Raw genomic sequence first — 6,193 nt, 5'->3', positions numbered from 1 at the left:
ACGCCGCGCACGCTGTGACGTTCAGCGAGCGCATGATACGCACGACGCACGGGTGGTTACCTGCGATCACCAGCACGTCGATGAGCGCGAGCACGGCGAGGCTCGCGACGCTGGTCGGCTCGTCCCAGCGCACGTCTTCCAGCAACGCCGCGCACGCTGTGACGTTCAGCGAGCGCATGATACGCACGACGCACGGGTGGTTACCTGCGATCACCAGCACGTCGATGAGCGCGAGCACGGCGAGGCTCGCGACGCTGGTCGGCTCGTCCCAGCGCACGTCTTCCAGCAACGCCGCGCACGCTGTGACGTTCAGCGAGCGCATGATACGCACGCACGACGCACGGGTGGTTACCTGCGATCACCAGCACGTCGATGAGCGCGAGCACGGCGAGGCTCGCGACGCTGGTCGGCTCGTCCCAGCGCACGTCTTCCAGCAACGCCGCGCACGCTGTGACGTTCAGCGAGCGCATGATACGCCCGCACGCAACAGCGCACGCGTCGCGCGGCGCATCGCCTCGCCTCACGCGCCCATCGCGCCGGCCCGCCCTTCTGTAACAACGCAGAACTGTGTAAGCGACACTGAATCTTTTTAACGGTTTTCACGCTGGAATAATTTTCATGCTGAATGTGAATTTTTTCTTCTACACAATTGAGATCTAATCATGCGCGTTAAGACAATATGTCGTAACAGCAGGGCCGGCCCGCCCTTACAGCGAGCGGAGCAGTCGCTCCAGACGCCAAATCCTAGAGGGCGCTTACTAAATGGTAAATAAAAATAAAATGAATTTTCGATTGTCTATATTTTAAGCGAAGAGATGAACGCTCGCGAATAGAGTGCGCGGGCGTAATAGCCGCAATCGCTTCGCCATCCGATGTCCTGAAGTATGGTTTTAGAAGTTATCGATATTTTATTACTTCTAAAATCCTTGTCGACCAAATACGGTATTGCGCCTGATTTTCAATCGATCACTCCAAAGTATCGAGATCGATCGAGATCTTTGCGTTCCATACTTACCTACTATATAATATTAGAAGCAAACAGGAGAGGCTCCAGAATTGGATCTCGCTCCATCCTAAAATTTACTTTGGGCCGACGCTGCGTAGGTACCGGTTCACATTATTACGACATAATTTTACATAGAGACAAATACAAAAAAAACATACTCTTGAAAAACAGCCGGAGTAAATAAACCTAATATAAACTTAACAATATTTGCCGCATTAAAACAAAGTAGTTAAACATTAAATATGAACACTGCGCATCACTAACCCCGCGCCGTTTAACTGTGACCGCAAAAAGGCCGCAATTACCGCCATCTGTTACCGTGCGCCCGCACTACGGTACCAGCCGGGCGTTAATCAAAGCTGCTGCATAATAAATATTCTGGCTACTGAGTGCGCTTAAATAAACTGATTACGACGCAGTAATGCACGCCATTGACGATCAATTATTCTCACGTTTCTGTAGCACCCACGACTATAACTGATCGTGTATTGGTCACTGCGTGCATGACGCCTCGACGAATGAAACGTCTTCTTTGAATGAGAATAATTGACCGTCAATGGCTGACTTAAATGTATCTCTCCACTGGCTCATCATAATCATTTCATCATTATCAGCTGCGGCCTTATTATGTACCTTAGTGTACCATTCAAACAATGAGTCACTACATCGATTTTCGTCGTATTTTCGTTTTTGTTATCATCTAATATAGTTATTTCTACGAAATTACCTTGACTACGCCATTTTACATCATGTGGTAAAGATATTTCGTTTTAACAATCGTCTAATATTTCAACAAAATAACGTAAGTATCAGTTTTTCGTTAAAATAATGTTACTACCTGCTACTACCACTACTAGACTAATGTTCGTCATCAACCCATATTCGGCTCACTGCTGAGCTCGAGTCTCCTCTAAGAATAAGAGGGGTTAGGCCGATAGTCCACCACGCTGGCCCAATACGGATTGGCAGACTTCACACACGCAGAGAATTAAGATAATTCTCTGGTATGCAGGTTTCCTCACGATGTTTTCCTTCACCGATTGAGACACGTGATATTTAATTTCTTAAAATGCACACAACTGAAAAGTTGGAGGTGCATGCCCCGGACCGGATTCGAACCCACATCTTCCGGAATCGGAGGCAGAGGTCATATCCACTGGGCTATCACGGCTCAGACTAATGTTACTTTACGTAAAATGACGATTATTGTGTCATTTCGTTAAATACACAATGTTAGATGATTGTAAAAATTAAAAACGATGTAGTGACTGATTACTTGATTGGTACACCGAGTTACATAATAACCCTGCTGATGGTCGTCCACTTGACATTGCATGGACTACCAGCAGTACCAGCCTCTCGATTGATATCATCTTTCCTCCTAGAGGGGAGTCGACCAACAATGCGCTGTAGCAGCCTAAGTTTTAGGTCGCCACTGGAAGGTGAACTGATTACGACGTCAGCATTTTTGTCGATACAATAGCTGCGCGTTACACAACTCAACAAGAGAAGTTATGACTTTTGCGATGTATATCTATACTAATACTATAAAGCTGAAGAGTTTGTTTGGTTGAACGCGCTAATCTCAGGAACTACTGGTCCAATTTCAAAAATTCTTTAGTGTTAGTATCGAGGAAGGCTATAGGCTATTATCCCCGTATTCCTAGGGGAACGCGAACCACGCGGGTAAAACCGCGCGGCGTCAGCTAGTGCTTAGATATGCCAACTAAGCGATATTTCCGACGCGCGTTGGCCAATGTATTTTAACTTTAGCCCAAAGAGTATAATAAGTAGGTATATGCTTTAGTCATTCGATGATCTCTTGACGCAACGGTTTGGTTCCACATTTCGCTCAGCAAGTAATTACTGTTTCTTAATTGTATCTTGTATATTCAATAAACAGTGTCTTAACTTCAATGCTTTATTTTATTGTAATCCTTGGCAGTGGCACGCAATAGATATGTAGCTAATAAAGATTAAGCCTCTCTCTCTAAACAATATACAAGCAGTAAGTTCTTTCGATGTCGCTTTTAAAAAAACAAAAAGCGTCTTTGATTCTGCTTTCAATACGCCATCACTCGGGACCCACACGAAGTCCATACAGTATTCTAATTAACTATTACTGTCGCGCTGTTTTGTTTGTCCTACTAATTGCTTCGTTCGAGTTAGTTATTCATTTGAAGCAATATATCTCTTTGTGACAAGGCTCCGGGGAAGTCGTTAGTACTGCCATGTTATTTCTACTGCAAAGCTAGTTGATAGAATTATAAGCTAAAACCTCTTATAATAAAATATAATAAGACCTATAATAAAAGGACGCACAATTATGTAGAAAATATCACTTAAAAACTGGCCAATTTTGCTTTGACAGTTTTAGAAGTATTGGTAAAGAAAAAAAAACATACATACAGTCGAACGTAGAACCTCCTCCTTTTTGGAAGTCGGTTAATTATACATAGAGGCCTTTAAATATAGTCCAATGTTCAATAAAATCGCAAATTCAGATCAAATTCAACATTAAGGATTTAGTTTAAGGTTGAATTTGCAAATGCGACTACTTTTTAAATTTTTTTTTTATTCTTCTTTACAAGTTAGCCCTTGACTACAATCTCACCAATTATAGAGAATATTGAGGACTTGATCGAGAGTGTAATAATAATTTCATAACAGTCGGAGGTTTTTCAAAAGGAGAATGGCGAGGTTGCATATATTTTGGGACTAGCAGATTTTATCTAGCGTACATAATGGAAACGCATTAATAGTTGTTAATCATGATTAAACTAAGAAAAAGAAAATGGTAACCAATCTTGAAAAGCAGGGAGAAAAGAGATATACCTTTAAATTAGAAGGTACCCTATCTATGCATACGAATAAATGTGAATTTTATACTGAAAAACACCACCGCTGACATACAACTGCGTGATTGCTTTATAAATACGACAAGGCGTTTCGATCTCAGGCAACAAGTAGAACAATTTTACTAAGCTAAGTATAGAAGTAATCTTGATTCACGTTTAGTAAAAGCTCAATATTTTTTTACAAGCATCTTATAAAATAATAGTTTTAATCAATACAAATGTATGAGTTTTTTTTTATTTTTTTTTATTAGTTACAAGTTAGCCCTTAACTACAATCTGATGGTAAGTGATGATGTAGTCTAAGATGGAAGCGGGTTAACTTGTTAGGAGGAGGATGAAAATCCACACACCTTTTTGGTTTCTACACGACATCGTACCGGGACGCTATATCGCTTGGCGGTACGTCTTTGTCGGTAGGGTGGTAACTAGCCACGGCCGAAGCCCCCCACAAGCCACGAAGCCCCCCAGCACACTTCTTAGTGTGACTCCCACTTTCGCCATTATCCTTTTAAATTTAAGGTTATTTATCAACTTAAGCAATTATCTAAAGAGAACCCAAGATATGAAAAAAGGTAAACTCACACAGACAAAGTCCTGGGCGTCAACTTGTATAAAGTAACCACACATAACCAGTACACAATACAGACGTACAGACAGAGAGTTTTATTTGTTTCCGCTCGCTCGCGCGATTCAATCCACTGAGTGCAGGAAAGATTCGCGGCTGCTGCGAGTGCATTTGATTTGCTCGTACTAGCTATCGGCAGTATCGGTTCTCTGCTTGTTGGAGCCATTTGCATATAGAATGTTTCTTTCTTTGCGCTTCGAATCTTTGCACTTTATAGCTTTGAATTGTGCGTAGCTATAAACTAAGGCAGAATAAAAAAATTAGATACGCTAATTTTATATAAGGGGATTATTTTGAAGTGTAGGATAAAGTTTTGGACTCAGATTGAAGTGAGAAATCCTCTCTCTGGGGTGATTCCCAAGCAAAAACGTTCTGCTAGCAGCAAATAGGTTTGATCCTAGCATTTATATAGAGATACTTTTATGTATTTGAAGAAAAAAATTATATAGTAAAGAGATTTTAATCAAAAGGTTTTTGAGGGAATATATTCGTAATTATCCAAAAATTTGAGATTCCGGCGTGTTGTTGGATTTTAATCGCAAGGATAAAGCTGTGCAAGTCAATTGTATACAGCCTGAAGCAATAATGAAATGTAGTAAATGGTTGTATACTTCTCCGTCCAGAGTCCTATTTCATTGCCTCGGGGTATAGATACACGGAGATAGAATAGCTAGATGCCTTATATTCAGTTGTAGATACGTCAAATGTCTCAGGCCTAGATCATAAACTTCAGATAGGAACGGTTTATTTTAGACTAGTAGACACCGCGCGGTTTTTCCCGCGTGGTTCCTGTTTCCGTAAGAATACGGAGATAATATATAACCTATAGCATTCCTAGATAAATGGGATATCTAACACTGAAAGAATTTTTCAAACCGGACCAGTAGTTCCTGAGATTAGCGCGTTCAATCAAACAAACAAACTCTTCAGCTTTATAATCTTATCTTATATATATATAAAAATGAATTGCTGTTCGTTAGTCTCGCTAAAACTCGAGAACGGCTAAACGGATTTATCTTATCTTGGTCTGGAAATGTTCGTGGAGGTATAGGGAAGGTTTTAAAGGTAAGAAAAATTAGTTTAATTGCCGGGATAACCATAAAAACAACCCTTTTCTACTTCCCATACAAACATTTCAGAGTCAAGCGGTAGGGGTAGGGTAGGGGTAGGGTAGGGGTAGGGCAGGGGTAGGACAGGGGTAGGGCAGGGGTAGGGTAGGGGTAGGGTAGGGGTAGGGTAGGGTAGGGGTAGGGTAGGGTTAGGGTAGGGTAGGGGTAGGGTAGGGTTAGGGTAGGGGTAGGGTAGGGGTAGGGTAGAGTAGGGACAGAAAATAAGTGCACTTATGTCAAAACGAAGCTTGACCGTGTCCGCTAGTATTAGTATAGATTGGAATCCAAGATTCCTGTGTATTTTCTGTATTATATGTATGTTGTATGTTGTTAAGTACCTTCACCAAGTATGAGCCCTTATGTTAAAATTGTGCATTTCGAAAAGCTGACGATTTAAGCCAAACTTGGCTTGGCAACATAAATTAGTAGGTATTCTAGTTACAGCATATCCTGAAAATTTGCATTTTAACCCAGTACCCAGGCCTTTTTTTATTTATTTATTCTTTACAAGTTAGGCCTTGACTACAATCTCACCAGATGGTAAGTAATGATGCAATCTAAGATGGAAGCGGTCTAATTTGTTAGGAGGAGGACT

Source organism: Bicyclus anynana, chromosome 24, assembly GCF_947172395.1.
Source record: "Bicyclus anynana chromosome 24, ilBicAnyn1.1, whole genome shotgun sequence".
In the NCBI taxonomy this organism is placed as follows: Eukaryota; Metazoa; Arthropoda; class Insecta; order Lepidoptera; family Nymphalidae; genus Bicyclus; species Bicyclus anynana.
The sequence above is the reverse complement of the archived record's forward strand: the minus strand, read 5'-3'. Positions refer to the sequence as shown.